At 37.9% G+C, this 17153-nt stretch overlaps 1 pseudogene; it reads right to left on the bottom strand.

Moving 5' to 3' along the window:
- Positions 1 to 17153, bottom strand: part of LOC119516022 — a 113069-nt pseudogene that overhangs the window by 18165 nt on the left and 77751 nt on the right.

Below are 17153 nucleotides of genomic sequence, written 5' to 3'. Positions count from 1 at the left end.
TAATATTTGATTGAATAACTGAGAACTTGACCTAGCCAAGTTGACACACAAAACTGACCAGCCCAAGAACCAATGTACAATCAGAGAAAAATAACTGATGAATGACCATGAAGGGGAGCTTGTGATAAGGTTTATAGAAGGCTCCGAATCCGCATCTGGTGGAGGAATTCAAGTTGCTCTAGGTGAACAGAGCAGGCAGTCAGAAAAAATAGCTGGATTAAAAGCAGGGAAAATCAAGTGCAAATTGGACCCATAAGGAATATTGAAAACTGTATTGGTTAGTGTTCTCTAGGGAAACAGAATCAATGAAAGATATCTATCAATATAAGATTTATAAAAGTGTCTCATGCAACTGTGAGTATGAATGAGTCCATAAAAATTCCATAAGGCAGGTAGCAAACTGGCAAGTCCAATGAAGATGTTCACTGAACCCCTCAGGAAACAAACTGGCAACATCAATGAACTCCTCAGGAAGCACTTCCCTGGTCATCTGAAGAAGAAGTGAAGTTAATCTCTCTGTCTCACTTAAAAGTCTTCAACTGATTGGATTAAATCCAGTTGACTGCATTCTCTCATTTTGGAAGACATGCCCTTCATTGGTGTCATCAGTCACAGATGCAGCCAATTGACTGGTGATATAATAAACCAGCCTGTTGGTTTATTAATCAGCCACAAACATCCTTGAAGCAACAGTTAGGTCAGTGCTTGCTTGACCAGACAGCTGGGTACCATCACCTGGCCAAGTTGACACATGAACCTAACCATCACAAAACCCATGAAGAAAACTGGGAATCTGCATATCTCTCTCAGATAGAAGTTGATGAACTTCATGATGGAGTTGCACACCTTCCTGGCCTAGAATTCAGAAGACCTGAAGGAAATCTGGCAGGACATGAAAGATCAGCTACTCCATGTCAATGATGTGAGTCCCCAGATCAATGATAACAGGCAAGAGCTTTAACAGCAACTGGGGCTTTTTCTAGCCTCCCAAATTTAAGAACTGCTGTTCAACTTTTGCCTTCCAAACTTCATGCAAATTTCTTTGTCACCACCCCTAATCTGTATCCATGCAGGGAAGGGAATTCTGAGAAATGCAGGTTGGGCTTGGCTAAGTTGACATAGTCCAAAACTACCATGTTCCACCCCTTCTCACACAAATGTGCCTGGCTGAACGGTTTTTATTTTCCAAATAAAAAACCAAAGCAAAATTATCTTCCATCTACTGTACTTATAATATCCACATAAAATCTGAAACATGCCAACTCTTCCCAAAATTGGAGATCAAGTCTGATGCTTCACTTTAACTATCTTTGGTTGATGTTCATCTTTTTCTTGATGAGTAACATTCAACCACTGATATACTAAAACTTTAATGCTATAATATAAGGTAAAGCACTGCCAATGCATTTTATGTTAGATGGTAGGAGAATAGAAAAGTGGAAAAAAAGAATTTGTTAATATAAATACAAACTTTCTTTCAAAATAAGGAGGAACCAGAACAATGACAATCCTTTCTGTGACTGGTCACATGACCATAACTGATATTTATAACCATGTTTTTCCAATACCTATTCCATATACCCTACCCACAGCAAGTACCTCTGCTGGATTCGGTTCTTTGCCTAAGAAATGACTCAGACTTTTATTCCTGAAGAATCTGATATATTAGGAATTCTGCCAGTTTGAGATTGCTGATATTTTCCATTAACTTTTACCACAGGAAATGGGAATATTATGAGCTACCTCAGAAGCTCTCTTGCATTCAATACATACTTATTTTTAGTCCCATTTGTAGTAGAAACCCAATTACCCTCTGATAGTTTGGATTAATTGGCCCAGCTAGTTAAGTAACCCCCCCTTTTCCTTGTTGGCTTATTGATATAAGGAGACTGAAGTGTCCAGGAAACAGATTCTATTTCTAGTTTGAATGAAACCATTGCCAGGGTAGAAAGACTCCTCCCTTGAGAACTAAACATCTAGATCAGAACATGTTGGGTATTGAATCATGTCCCCCACAAAAGACAAAATCAAATCTCAATCTGCATTCCAGGGGGTGTGAATCCATTTGTATGTAGGATCTTTGAAGATGTTATTATTAATAAAAGTGTGGACTCATTTGCAAATAAGATCTTCAGAGATCATATCTAGATGAGGTCAAATTGAGTCAGGGTGGGTTATAATCCATATGGTTTTCTTAGTTTCCTGAGCTGCTATCACAAATGCCACAAATCAGTTTTTGGATTAAACAATGGGAATTTATTGGCTTATGGTTTGGGGGCTACAAGTCCAAAGCCAAGATATCAGCATGGCTTGCCTTCTCCCAAAAGAGTATAGTTATGGTGCTGATTTCCAGTAATCCTTGGGATTCCTTGATGTATTTTAATGCCACCTGTCAAATGTTGCTGTCATCTCCTTTCTCACTTCTGTGCCTTCTGGTTCCTCATTATAAGTCCTCCACTATTTCAAATTAAGCCCAACCCTCATTCAGTTGTGTCACTCCCTAACTAAAAGAGCATGTTCAAGATGTTATATTTATAAATGGGTTTATACTTCCAGGAATGTGGATTAATATTAAGAACATTTTTTCTGGGATACATAACTCAGTCTGTCAATGGCTGAAGTCTTTAAAAAGGAAGAAAATCTAGACAGAAATGCAGAAGACTAAGCAGAATAAGGAAAAGCCATGCAACAGGGCAGAGATACAAGCCAATGAACCCCAAGAATTGTGGCAAACCAGCACCAAAATGCTACAGATTCTGGGAGAAAGCATGGTGTGTTCAGCATGGAAATTGGACCTCTAGCTGCCAAAATTGTGAGGCAATAAATTCCCATTGTTTAAGCCCACAGTGAACCAGTGTGTGGTATTTGTCATAGAAGCCATGGAAAAATAGACATAAACCCAAGCAGTAGGAAAAACAGTTAAGATTCATGTGTGTTCAAAAATCACTTCTGGAACAAATTTGTATTTTGATTATAAACTTAGGGGTTTAAAACAACAATATATTACTATACCTCATCATTTTATAGCTTGACTTGACTTAACCTTGGGTTCTCACTTCATACAGTAGTAGTCAGCATTGGCTGGGGCTGCAGTTATCTAAAAGCTTGAAAGACCTGGAATACCCATCATGGCTCAATCAATGGGCTGGCAGTTGTTGTTAGTTGGCAGCTGGGATCTCAGCTAAAGTCATTGACCAGAGCTTCTACACAGGGTCTCTCCATGTGACTGGGTTTTCCCACAGCATGGTGGATTGGTTTCAAGCAGGAATAGCCCGAGTTAGCATTCCATGAGGCAGGAATCAGAAATATCCAGGTTTGTGAAGTGCTATATCCAGAAAATGAACAGGATCATTTCTATCATATTCTGTTGATAAGAGCAGCCTCAAGTCCCACCCATACTAAAGGATGCCAAAAAGTGACACAGTTACAATGCCTAAGAGCTTATGGGGATAGGAGTGACTATTGCAGCCAGTTTTGGAAAATGCAATTAACCACATGCAAGAATGTTTGGAGTAGCTCTATTAATAATAACAAGCAATAATATTGGAAAGGGTATGACAAGTTTTAATTTTTAAATTATTGCTGATGTATAGAAATATACATATATCCATTTATAATGAAAATTAAGAAAGAAACTGATATATTTATTTAAATAATGGAATATTATACAGGGGCCAAAATAAATGAACTTCTGCCACATTCAACAGGATAGTGAATAGTTGCAATATATTGTTGAATGAGAAAATTCCAAATAATATAGTTAACAGGATATTACACTTTTTACAAAATTTAAACCAGCTCAATTAAACAATTCCCTCTGTAGGAACACATTGATAAGAACACTGTATTTTTGAAAAAACTATAAACACAAGTTTCAGAATAGTGATTACCTGGGTGTCAGAAGGCTAGAGGAAAGGATGAAAGGAAGTTCACAGGTAGATGTATATTTCTATTAATTCTTATATTCAAACTGAGTGTGACTTCACAGGTGCTTATTATTCATATACATTTTTATTTAATGACTCTTTATAAGAGAAAAGCATGCCTGTACCAATGACAAGAATGTGACATGAACTGGGGAATGGAGGTGGAAGAAGAATATATATGTTTCCAGAAATAGGAAAATAATAAGGAATTTCCAAGCCAAAATATAAGTCAAGGCAGGAACCTAGAAGAGTAAGCCGAGCAGTGAGAGAACTTTTACCAAGGGCATATAGGCCACACCTGGCAAACTTGATTGGGTTTTGAAGGATTCATGTTGTATTGAGAGATATAAGTTTAAAGATGAAGGAGAAATATGTCCCCATCAGGGATTTTCAAGGAAAGTTGAACACATGGACTTGAGCAAAGCAGGAGAAAGTGGAACCTCAAGTCATCCCTCTAATGCATTCAACCAAATTCACAAGCCTTTGTGGTCCATAAACACTGCAAAATAACCACAAATTATCAATTTAAAGTGATCCCAGGTGATGGTGACTGGATGAGTCAGGTGTAAATTCTCTTTGAAGAACTCATCATAATCCCAGGCCTCAAAAGAAAATCCCACAAGCAATTTTCCAAGGAAAATGAGAAATTCCTAGTAGAAAAAATCCTAAACACAAACACACTAGAAAATAATGTACCCATAGTGAGAACCAAGAATAGAAATATATATGAGGTGGACCTTCAAAAGGGCAGATAATAGATTTATCACACAAGGATTTTATTACAACTATTCTTAATATGTTTTAAAGAAATAAATGGCATGCTTAAAAATATGTATAAGGAATAAGAAGTGGTAAAACAAAATAGACTTAGAAAAAAAAAGAGCTTCCAGAATTGAAAAACTTAATTATGGAAAATAAAAACAAATGTATTGATTTGAGAGCAAATCAGACATGGAAGAAGTGGTAATTAGGGAAATGGAATAAATGTCAGAAGAAATTATCCAGGTGTAGCATAGAGAGAAAGGAGTGAAAAACATTACAAAAAGAGATTAAGGGGCAAGAAGAAGAGAGTGAGGAACTCTATTATGCATCTCCCTGCAGTACCAGAAGGAAAGAAAAACGAATGAAGCAGTGACAAGATTTAATCAAATGATGGCTGAGAACTCCCAATAACTGATAAAAGACATTGTTTCACAAATTCAAGAAGCCTAGCAGATGCCACGCAGGATAAATAAATAGATATCCACCATCAAATTAATCATAGTGGAAATGAAGAAAATAAACAAAGTATTGAACAGGGATATGTTTTTAAATATCTTCTAGCAAAACACATACTTAATAGTGAATTGATGAAAGATTTCCTTTAGGGATGGGAACAAGACAGTGAAATCCACCATCAGCAACCGCTATTCAACAGTGTCCTGGGGACCTAACCAGCACTTTCAGGCAAGAGAAATGAAAGAAATGTAAAAGCTGCAAAGATTGTAAAGGAAGAAACAAAGCAGACCCTATTCACAGATGATATGACCACATGTAAAGGGAAAAAATCCAAAATTACCAGAGGTAAATTGTTAGAATTTATGAAGTTTTCCCAAGAGAAACAGAAAATCAAGATTAAAAGTCAATTTTATTTGTATATATCAGCAATAATTTAAAAATTAAAACTTGTCATACCCTTTGCAATATTATTAAATATTATGAAGTACTTTGTAATAAATCTAGTAAAAGTATGCTAGATCTTTGTAGATCACACTACTAAATTTTATTAAAAGACATAAAAAAGACCTAAGTAATCTGACAGATAATTTTGTCATTTTGAAGACCCAATATTATAAACATGTGGATCCCAAATTCAAAAAAAGATTTTTCCATTGGAATTTAACAAAGCTAATTCAAAATATCACTGAAAGTGAAAATGGACAAAACTACTCAACCTTCTCATGAAAGAAGAGCAATATAGGCAGGATTCTCTCTCCAAATATAAATATTTATAACAGAAATAATAATGATAATGGTAATATGGTATTTGCTTCAGGACAGACAATTGGACAAGAAAAAATATCCAACCTAGAAAGACATTTGATTTATTAAAAGATGAAAATGTAACCCAAAGGGGTAAAGAATGGAATTTTCAATAAAATGTGCTATGATAAATATGAAATTGGACTCCTATTTCACACCTTCACCAAGATAAATTTTGGTGAATGAAGCATTAGATGTCAGAGACAAAGACATGAGCTTTTAGAAGATCACATAAGAAAATAATTTTATGACTTACATAAAATCCAAAAATGCTAACCACAAAGGAAAAGATAAATGTGTCTATATTAATATTAAAAACTTGCTTACATCAAAATGCACTGTGAAAGAATAAAAAGGCACTTTTTCATTGCATGTTGTTTGGAAGAAGCCATTGTGTGTACAGCCACCTCTCTCTGGACTTGCCTAATCAGAAACCTAGGCCTGGAACATTTCCTTATTTAGAAGCTGGGTATTAAGCTCATGCTCAGCGCAGATCCTTCTTCCTTATAGGGTAATCTTCCCTGCTTTAATATACCATGAGCTTCATTGTGCTGCTTAACCCTGTGTATCATGTGGCACTTGGCCAATCCCACTGCATGTCTCTTTCTAGCAGGGTTAGAACGGGGTTTCCCAAGGCTGTGTCATGAGAGGCATGTGCTCAGGCCCTGCACTGGCTGTCTGGAGGAACCCACTGGCCATGGGGGACCAACTCCCACTACTGAAGCTGATCTTGCTCTGTCTCTTCTCATTGAGAGTCAGTGCAAAGGTTAATTTTGTGTGTCAACTTGGCTAGATTATGTTCATTCATTTAGTTGAGGAAGCACTGACCTGATTGTTAGTGTGAGGATATTTAGTAGATGGACTTAAATCATTAGTTGTTTACATCAATGGCTGATTACATCTACAATTGACAAAGATTGCCTTCTGCAATGAGGGAGTCTCATCCTCTAAACATTTGGAGGCCTTAACATGAGAACAGAGGAATTCAGTGGTCAGAAGGAAGAATTTATGACTCTACTTCCCCAGCCAGCTTCTCCTGGGGAATATGTCAATTCATTGGCATTTCCAACTTGCAGTTTTCCCTACAAAATTTGGACTTGCCAGTCCCCATGGTAACATGAACCAATTCCTGTAATGAAGCTCTTAATATTTGCACAACACTCAAGGTGTGTTCCATAGTGACAGTGGTACCGTGGTGCCATGGGACAGGCAGAAGTGACTGGACTCCCGCCCTTGGTGACCTGTATATCTGTGCTCTTATCCATGTCATGATGGGCCTTCTCCATGGTGGGTAGCCCAGAACCTTGGCTTGACACTCATAACTAAAAGGGAAAAGAATATGGACAATTTTTATAAAAACCCTTAAAAGATAACACAATGGGAAATTGGAAACAATATTTGAGCAGGCACTTCAAAAAAACTAAAGGGAGAAAAAGATGAAAAGATGATTGACCTCACTGATAATTAGAGAAGTGCAAATTAACACCTACTCAGGCCATTATGGACACAACATATTGGAAAAAAATTTTAATGCCAAGTGTTAGCAAAAATGTGCACCACCAAAAAGAGCTAACACAAGACCAAATTTGTGCTATCATTTTGGCTGTTTGAAACTACCTAGCATAGTAGAACAAGTGAAAATCATAAGGGATACATGCCTAGGTATACACTCTGTAAGAATTTTTTGCACAAATGTACCATAAGTCACACATAAAAACTTTCACACAGGAGGAACTAAGATGGCAGTATAGAGAGGAGTGGAAGACTGTTAGTCCCCCCTGGAACAATTCATAAATGACCAAAAATCTAGTAGATAACCTGGAATAACTGTGGGGAGATAAATGTGACTGCCCACTCATATCCACAAACCTGAATTGAGAAGAATGCCCAAGATCACAGCATAAAATCTGTAAGCAAAACTGCAGACCCATTCTGAGAGCCTAGAGCCAAAAGCCCCTCCCTCAGTGAAGCCTCACGGTGCTAGAGAGCAGCACTCTCTCAGCCCAGCTCCAACTGGGGATTTAATGTTAACTGCTCAATACAGACAGAGAATCCTCAACAAGCAGCCAGAGGTCTTTGGTGACAAATGACCTTGGGAGAGTCTGGGTACATATCTGCCTCAGGATGGGAAGCCCAAAGGATTGGGTGCTGTCTCTGACTGACAGGTGAACCTGGGAGTTTTTCTGTCCCTTTCCTTTTCTGTGGAGAAAACCTCAGCCATATTCAGCCTGAAGCACTTTACAGTAAAGACAGCCTCAGCCATTTTAATATCAAAGCACTTTGATCAGCATAGTCAGAGAAACAAAGAACTTATTGACACACACATGACCTCTCTGGAGGGGGCATAGCTTCCCAAGAGGAAAGGGAGGGGCCCAGCTCTACTGCCCACCTTTCTGGAACCAGACCCCAAAGCCTGGGGGAGGAGAACCACAGGCCACAACCTCTCACAAGGCAGTGACAGGCTGACTGGTGCACCTGCAAGGCAGAAAAGCGCAGGTGTATCAATCCTCTAAGAAAAACCATTAAGAAAACCAGATACTGAATATTTCCTCCTTCTGTGACCTGAGCCTGTTCTCATCTGGGAAAACCTGATTGGGGTGGACTAGGAGGTCAGATGCCTAGACAACAGAAAACTATAACCTACACTTAGGAAAATGAAGCTATGGCCCAGTCAAAGGAGCAAATATACACTTCAACTGAGATACAGGAATTTAAACAACTAATGCTAAATCAACCTAAAAGTTCAGAGAATATTTTGCAAAAGAGATAGAGGCTGTTAAAAAAACACTGGGCATACATGAGGCAGAAATCAAAAGTTCAAAAAAACAACTAGTAGACTCTAAGGAAATGAAAGACACAACACAAGAGATGAAAGACACAATGGAAACATACAACAGCAGATCTCAAGAGGCAGAAGAAAACACTCAAGAACTGGAGAACAAAACTCCTGAAAGCCTACATGCAAAGAAGCAGATGCAGAAAAGAATGAAAAAAATATGAGCAACGTCTCCAGGAACTTAAAGATGAAACAAAGTACAGGAATGTATCATTGGTGTCCCGGAAGGAGAAGAGAAGGGAAAAGGGGCAGAGGCAACAATAGACAAAATAATCAATGAAAATTTCCATCTCTTATGAAAGACATAAAATTACAGATCCAAGAAGCACAGCAGACTCCAAACAGAACAGATCTGAATAGGCCTGTGCCAAGACACTTAAAAATCAGATTATCAAATGTCAAGGACAAAGAGGGAATCCTGAAAGCAGCAAGAGAAAAGCAATCCATCACATACAAAGGAAGCTTAATAAGACTACATGCAGATCTCTCAGCATAAACCATGGAGGCAAGAAGGAAGTGGTGTGATATAGTTAAGATACTGAGAGAGAAAAACCACCAACTAAGAATCCCATATCCAGCAAAGCTGTCCTTCAAACATGAGGGAGATTTCAAAATATTTTCCAACAAACAGACAATGAGAGACTTTGTGAACAAATCACCTGCCCTACAGGAAATACTAAAGGGAGAACTACAGAGTGATAGGAGAATACAGGAGTGCATGTTTTGGAACACAATTTTGGGAGATGGTAGCACAGCAATATAAGTACACTGAAAAAAGATAACTATGAATATGGTTGGGAGAGGAAGGTTGGGAGCATGTGAGACACCAGAAGAAAAGAGGAAAGATAAAGACTGGGAATGTGTAACTTGGTGAAATCTAGAGTGCTCAACAATTGTGACAAAATGTACAAAATATGTTCTTTTACAAGGGAGAACAAGCAAATGTTAACCTTGCAAGGTGTTAAAAATTGGGAGGCATTGGGGAGGGATGCAATCAACATAAACTGGAGACTGTAACTAACAGAATCATTGTATTATGATTCCTTTAATGTAGCAGAGGAGATATACCAAGGTTAATGCAGATAAGAGGGGTTGATGGAGGGCATGTTAGACACTTGACATTGGTGATGTTGTCTGCCTCTTTACTCTACTTTGATTTAAGCTTATTTTTCCTTTTGCTGCTTCCTAGCTGTCATTTTTTTCCTCTTTTTTTTGCCTATCTGCCTTCTTTGACTCTCCCTCCTGCCTTGTGGAAGAAATGCAGATGTCCTTATATAGACAGTGGTGAAGTTAGTGAACACATAAATATGTGACCATACAGAGAACCATCAATTGTTTATTTAGGATAGAATGCATGGTGTGTGAAAAAAAAACATCTTAAAAAAATGGGTTGATGACAAAACCTTGAGGGCAATATACTGAGTGAAAGAAGCCAGACATGTAAGGACAAATATTGTAGGGTCTCACTGACAAGAACTAATTATAATATGTAAACTCATAGACATGAAATATATGGTACCAAGATATACGATGAGGCTTAAGAATGGGGAGTGGTTGCTTAGTATGAGCAGAATGTTCAACTAGGATGAATTTAAATGTTTGGAAATGAACAAAGGTCTTGGTAGCAAGATGTGAGAATAACAAACAGTGCTGAATGGTGTGTGAATGAGGTGGAAAGGGGAAGCTCAGAGTCATATACGTCACCCAAAAGAAAGTTGGAGGTCAAAAGATGGGAATGTATAAAACTGAATCCTATGGTGGGCAATGTCCATGATTAACTGTACAAATATAAGAAAACTCTTCCATGAACCAGAACATATGTATGACAATACAACTGGAAGTCCATAATAGAAGGACATATAGGGAAGAATTATATACCTACTGCAAACTGTATACTACAGTTAGTAATATTTCAACATTCTTTCAAAAACAGTAACAAATGTACTATACCAATACTCTGAGTCAACAATTGAGGGGGGTTGGTTAAGGATATAGGAGGATTCAAGTTTCCTTTTCTTTTTTTTTTTCTTTTTACATGTTTCAATTTATTTGTTGTCTGGAGTAATGGAAATGTTCTAAAAATTGAACAAAAATTAAGTACAGTGATGATGCACAGCTGTATGAGGGTACCAGGGGCAATTGATTGTACACTTTGGATCTTTTGATAATTGTATGGTGTCTGAACAATCCCCATAAAAATTAAAAAAAGCTTTCACTCAATAATGATCATAATAGAAAAGAACTGGAGGAATAAACCAATGTCAGTAAACAGTGTAATAGATAAATATAAAGTGGCATATACATCCACTTAATTGAATACTATCCAAAAGTGAAAAATAACAAAACATATGCTTTACAATAGATGAATCTTATAAACATAACATTAAAAGAAACAAGTCACAAAAGAATATTTACAGTAAAAATTCCACTGACAAAGTTAAAAGCAGGCAAAATTAAAATATATTTGTTTATGTATAGAAAACATAAAATATAAAGAAAAATAGACTCCCACATTGGATCATGTTGGAGTGAAGGGCACTGGTCTTGACCTTCTATGGTAAGCCAAAGGAGAATACTGTGGTACCAATGAATTGAGAAGAGATAGTGGTTTGGAAAAGCTAAGATGGTCGGAATTTGTGACAGAGTGTACTGGAGAAGAGGGAACTACACAATGGAAAAGCTTAATAAATCTACACACGGATATGCTTGAGAGTGTTGTTGAAAACTAAACTGCCCTTGAATAGATAGTAAGTCCACAAAGTTAGGAAAAATACTCATAGGAAGTTGCCAGTTAAAAAATTCCCAGAACTTGCATGATAATTTGATCCAGCTAAAGTGGAGATATAACTGTGAATACCCAGGGCATTTGTTAATACACACCATAGTAGTATGGCTTAACTATCTTCAGAGTAAAGGCTATTCTATAATCTTCCTAAGCATTTTTAAAGTCTTCAAAAGTCAAAGTTTATCTACAACTTTCTTGATTGTCTGTTGAAATAATGTTCAATACTCATTAAAGAAGTTAAAGTCTGGATACTGGAACATTTACAATATCCAAAATCCAACAAAAATTGTTAGAATTGGAGAGGTGCAGAGATGGCTCCAGGGGATATTCTAGGGTTCCATTCTCCCACAGAATCTTTGAAGAATAACATAAACTAGCAGAGCCATTGTCTTAGTTGCCAGCTGCATCAAAAATACCATGAAATTGGTTGGCTTAAACAACAGAAATTTATTGACTTTGCCATCAAAATGCAATACACTTGGTGCAACTTCTCCTTTCTCTTCCAGTTTCCATTGACTTCTAGCTTCTTCTCCTCCATGACTTCATAAAGCTTCCAAGAGCAGGATTAAGGCACAATCTCATTCAGTTGGGCCACACCTTAACTAAAAATAACACCTTAAAAATTTCCTATTTACAATGGATTCACACTGATAGGGATTGGTTAATATTTAAAACATTTATTTTAATTTTTCCTGGAGTTCATAATTCAACATACTACAACAGTCCTTCTCAAAGATACAGAAAACAGTTAAAGTGTTACAGTAACTGGGTGATTGCTAAATCAAGAAAACACAACAAAATCTTTTTGTAAGTGTGGAACTGTAACCTATAACATTCTTCAAAATTTGTTCTATAATTACTTGCTAAATCATACTTTGAAAGTTATCACTTTTCTATATATATGTTACATTTCACAATAAAAATTTTTGTAAAAACAGATTTGAAAGCAGTAATGTCCTCAATATGGTAATATAAGACAACTACTGAAAATCCCTCCCAGAGATTCAGTTTTTTTTAAAAAAAGACAATTCTCACTTGTTTAGAAGTCTGGAGGAAGATATAGAATGGAGAAGGAGTCCACAAAGACTGAATCAAAGAAAGAAAAAATATCAAGTAGAAAACTTCCATCCCACAATGGCCAGTCCTGTCCCCTCCTTGTCATTCAGTCCCACACAGCTTGAGAAGTGCCAACAGGCAGAAGCTGGGATTCCTCCCACCTCCAACCAGGGGCACAGATAATGAAATCTCTCACAGCAGTGAGACAGTACCCCAAATCTATCCAGACATAGAGACCCAACCCCACATGGACCTACAGGAAGAGATAAGCTGCTGGGGATGGTGGAATATAAAAGGGGAACAAGGAGCAGTTTCCAAAGTGGAAGGTTAAGGAGATAATGGCATAATTCCCTCCTTAATCTTAACAGCAGGTAGCCATGCAGAAACTATTAGAATGTGCTGGTTGGACACCCAGGGGACAGTGGAGGACAGCTCAAGATCCATGTCAGTATGGGATGAAGAGTCTGAGAAAACATGGACAGAGACTGTAATTCCAGTCATGGGTCTTGGTACCGATCCCCCACCCTTGAGGGAAAGAGCAGTGGGTGGCCAAATCCTTACCTGGGGACAGCTGCAGAACTGGGACAGCTGGGGGCACCCTCTGCCACAAGTACAGAAGGGGATACAGACCTGGCCTGAGCCAGATATGGGCTGGCAAAGTGAGGGCACAGGAACCCTGTCTTGTCAGACACTGTGGGTTACAGGGGTTAAACAGCTTCTGAGGATGATTAAGTCACCAAAGAACACCATCTGTTGGGCAGGCTGGAAAATGCAGGAGGAAACTTCAGGGTTTCTCAGAGTCTCTCCATACCCTAACCCAGGCCCATTGGAGTTGGTCTACACACCCTGCATGGGTACTTAGCCCTGTTTGGTCTGAGAAGTACTGAAGACCCAATTGTCAAAGTTTGCCCTATTACAAACCCAGGAAACAAATAAATCCTAGACAAGAAAAAGAAGTTGACCTTCAGAATACACCCATCAAGATAATCAGGCAACCAGATACAAGTAAAAAAATCACAAGACATACTGAAACTCAAGAAGAAATGGCCCAGTCAATAAAGCAAGTCAAAAAGTCCAAGAAGACACAGAATCTGGAATAACTAACCAAAAATGTGCAAACAAATCTCAGTTGATTCAAAACAAAATTGAAGAAAAATGTGTATAAAGAGATAAAGGATATTAAGAATACACTAGAAGAGCATAAAGAAGAATTTGAAAGAATACATAGAAAAATAGACATTATGGAAATAAAATACATGGTAGATGAAATTTAAATTATATTGGATACATATAACAGAAGAATTGAAGAGGCAGAAGAAAGAAGCAGGAAGCTAGGAGACAGAGCAACTGAATTTGAATAGACAAAAGTGAAAAGGAAAAAAATGGAAAAAGTTTAGCAGCATGCCTGGAAAAGATTGACTATACAAAGCACAAAAACATTTGCATCATGGCCTTCCCAGAAGGAGAAGAGAAGGGAAACGGGCCAGGAGGAATACTCAAAGAGATAATGACTGAGAATTTCCCAACTCTTATAAAATACATAAATATGCAAATCCAAGTAGACCAAAATACTCCAAACACAATAAATCTGAATAGAGCCACTCCAAGACACATAGTAATCAGACTGGCAGATGCCAGAGAAGAAGAAAATTCTGAAAGTAGCAAGAGAGAAGAGATTCACCACATACAAGAGATGCCAAATAAGACTAAGCACTGATTACTCTTCGAAACCACAGAGGCAAGAAGGCAGTGGTATGATATATTTAAGATACTGAAATAAAAAATTGCAAGTCAAGAATTCTCTATCCAGCAAAGGTGTCCTTCAAATATGAGGGAAAGTTTAAAATATTCACAGATAAACAGAAGCTGAGAGAGTTCATTAATAAAAGACCAGCCTTATCATAACTAGTAAAGGGAGAACTGTCAGATGAAAAGGAAAGAAAGAGAGGTCTGGAGGATGGTACAGAGTTTAAGAGTATTCGTAAAGGTAACTTAAAGGATAAAAAGAGAGACAGAGAAAACAGTTCTGACAAATGAAAACAAAGGAAAAGTTGGTTGAATTAAACACTTCAAAAGGTAGGAATCAAAGGAAACTGCCTCAACATGATAAAGAGCATATATGAAAACCTCACAGCTAATATCATACTCAATGATGAGGGATTGAAAATTTCCCTCTAAGGTCAGGAACAAGACAAGGATGCCCCATGTCACCACTGCTATTCAACATTGTGCTAGAAATTCTAGCAGAATAATTAGGCAAGTAAAAGAACTAAAAGCCATCCAAATTGAAAAAGGAGAAGTAAAACTGGTGCTATTTGCAGATGACATGATCCTATATTTAGAAAATCCTGAACAAACAACAAAGCTACTTGACCTAATAAATGAGTTCAGCAAATTGGCAGGATAAAAGACCACATGCAAGTATCAATGGTTTTAAAGATGGTGGAGTGGTGAGGTGTGGAATTTAGTCTCTCCTCTAGGGAAGCTGGTAATTACCCAGGAAATGTATGAAACTGTTTTTGGGTTCTGCAGTGGCCAGTCACACATCATACACAAGTTTGGAACTGGAGGAAAAGCTGAGATCACAGCAAACTTTGTAAGTTCCCCTGACCAGTGGTTTGGCACTGCTCCCCACCCAGACCCAATGAACTAGCAACTGGCTCCATGAAAGGAAACAAAAACAACAATCTGTTGAGGGCTAGAAGGGGGAATCAACCCAGCCTCAACTGTAGAATTAATTAACAAAATACTTAACTAACATTTGGATCTGGGGTGCTAAAGAAGGACTGGGGCCTGAGGGGACAACATAAAAGTGGGCACCCATTCCCTGGCTCCAAAAAAACTTTTTTTCCTACATTTATTCCCTTCTCCTTTCTCACTGATTCCTTATCTTTTTGCACTTCAATAGCTCACCAAATGGGTGGAATTGAAGCTGTTGGATAGTAATTATCAGACAATAGCTGAAAGTGCATCTATAAATGCTCTATTTTAACACTGACAAAATTGCCAAGCTGGGGAAAGGCTTTTAAAAGGGATTTTCTTTTCCTTTTTTTTCTTTTTTTCTTCTCATTTTTTTAAATTTAACAGTAACATATGTGATTATTTTCTATCAGACAGTCCAGGTTGAAGGTCTAGGCTGGACTTGGGAGGAGACAGAGTACCAAGAAATTCTCTGAATTTCAGATTAACTTCTGAAGAAGGTCTCCACCCCAGTATTTTATTGACAACACAGGCTGACCATGGAATTAACCTGGAGTTGCCACAAAGAGGAGAGGGGAGAAGGGAATAGTGCCCCTAGGAGACAGCTGGAGTTTCTTGGATTGGGAGAGTGGAGGGAAGTCCAGCACAAATGGCAGCCCTCCTGGGAACTTGGACCACGGGTGCTGGATTTCAGATTCCAGCTTCAGTCAGCCACACCCCCAAAGGCTCAGAGTTGGCAGAGAATTAGAGACACTTCACCTCCTTACACTGGTGGAGTAACTGCAAGCTGAAAAGTGCCACATGCTGGACAGGATAGAAAAGCATAAAGTCTAGAGGTCTCATAGGAGGGTCTCATTCTCAGGGAAACTCCATATCCTCCTCATGAGATCTGGGCCTCTCTAGACTGGGAAAATCTGACTGGAGTTGACCATATCAGAGGAAATTCTCTCACCAAAAGGATACATAGAGGCAGGGCAAGAAACAGAAAAATAAGAGGTGAAAAATTCTGATCAAACAAATAGAACCTAAGTTAGAGGTCTAGAATAAGTTGATTAAACAACAAAGATTAGAAGACAAAGTCAACCAACAAGAAAACCCTAGGTAAAATAGAGAAAATAAGCTCCAAAATAAACTATTCAAGAAAATCAGATGCCTAGACAACTTAAGATAAGGAAACATAAAAATATTTATCAGCCAAATGAATAAACTAATAGTTCAACCAAGATACAGGAGTTGGGGCAAATATTGCTAAATCAATTCAATGAACTAGGGGAAGATATGGCAAAAGAGATGAAGGATATAAAGAAGACACTGGATAAGCATAAAGAAGAATTCATAAACTTGAAAAAGAAAATGGCAGACTTATGGGAATGAAGGCCACAATGGAGGAGATGTAAAATGCAATGGAGGGACAAAACAGTAGATGTGAACAGCCAGAGGAAAGGATCAGTGAACCGGAAGACAAGACATTTGAATTCATACAGCCAAAGAACAGACAGTGAAAAAAAATGGAAAAATATAAGCAGGGTTTTAGAGATCTGAGTGAAAGCAAAAAGTGCACAAATATTCTTGTTATGGGTATCCCAGAAAGAGTAGAGGGGAAAGGGGGCAGAAAGAATGATAGAAGAAATATTCACCGAAAATTTCCCAACTCTTATGAAAGACAGAAAATTACAGTTTCCAGAAGCACAGTGTACTCCAAACAGAATAGATCCCAGTAGACCTACTACAAGACACTTTCTGATCAGATTGTCCAATGGCAAAGACAAACACAGAATTCTGAAAGCAGCAAGCAAAAAGCAATCCATCATATACAAGGGAAGCTCCA

The sequence above is a fragment of the Choloepus didactylus genome, chromosome 19 (genome assembly GCF_015220235.1).
Source record: "Choloepus didactylus isolate mChoDid1 chromosome 19, mChoDid1.pri, whole genome shotgun sequence".
Taxonomy (NCBI): domain Eukaryota; kingdom Metazoa; phylum Chordata; class Mammalia; order Pilosa; family Megalonychidae; genus Choloepus; species Choloepus didactylus.
This window is presented reverse-complemented; position numbering and strand designations above follow the sequence as displayed.